This window comes from Lactuca virosa, chromosome 6 (assembly GCF_052849685.1).
Source record: "Lactuca virosa cultivar CGN04683 chromosome 6, Lactuca_virosa_CGN04683_v6, whole genome shotgun sequence".
NCBI classification, from domain to species: Eukaryota; Viridiplantae; Streptophyta; class Magnoliopsida; order Asterales; family Asteraceae; genus Lactuca; species Lactuca virosa.
In genome coordinates this window covers 244,521,931-244,523,038 of record NC_136431.1, presented here as the reverse complement: position 1 = coordinate 244,523,038, position 1,108 = coordinate 244,521,931, and positions in this window count along the sequence as shown.

Below are 1,108 nucleotides of genomic sequence, written 5' to 3'. Positions count from 1 at the left end.
CCTCTTTTGGCAAATCTCTAAAATCTTTTTTAAACTGTTTGATTTTATGTGGCTAAGATTTAATCTCCGATTCAAAAGATTCCCTCCAAACGACGTTTTACCTTATTTTTTTTACCTAGGGTAAAAATTTCATCCCTTTATAAACCCGTCTTCTTCCCAAAATCACTTTACGCTTTCTGAACATTGAACTTTCCCTCTCAAATCCTTCAAGAACTCTGTTTTTCTACTCTTTCTCTCAAGATCCTACTATGGTGAAATCCAGTGCATCCAAGAAACAATCGAAGGCTTCAGGATCAGTGAACCCTACTGGTTCAGACTCTCTGACGATTGCTTCAAGCAACTTCAGAGCAGTGTTCGAAGATCATCCATCCTATAATGCTCCTATCAAGCTGATGATTAAGTTTCTGAAGAATCATCCCCTGTTTGGCCCCTTTGATGCTTTCATAGATGTTGTCCCAATCTCAACCCTTTTCAAATGTGCATTCTCAGCTTATCGCCCAATCGAAAACCCTCAAGAAGTTCACCTTAAGCTGATTGACGATTCTTTGGTCATTCTATCCAAAGAAAAATTTCTTTCTGCCATTAACCTTCTTGTTCATCCCTCCATCAAGATCTTCTCCCCATCCATGGCGGATGTTACTTCAGCCGTTTACCAAATGGGTTATCAGAAAAAGATAAGGGGAATTGGGGAATTCAAGAAAAACCAACTGCCTACGGTCTGGCAATTTGTTTGTCATTTCGTCATCCGCAGTCTATCCGGCAGAACCGGAGGCACAGACAATATGGGACTGAAGCTTCTAGAGTTGGTATGGAGTATAGTCACAGGACACGATGTAAACTACGGGCAGATCTTATGGGATGACTTTCTTCAATACATTCCCAAGGAGAACCTAAGGGAGAACCCAACCGAGCTCACCTTTGCAAGGTTCTGGTCACTCTGCATTTCAGACCTTCATACGGATGCAGGAATCGACATGGGCAGTGACATCGATTTCTTTGTCACCAAGGATCTCAAAAGGTACAATCCTTCTTCTGATCAAACTGTTTTTGGACCAATTCGAAGACTCCCTACCCACATTCTTTCCACACTTGGTCTTGAGACTGCTGA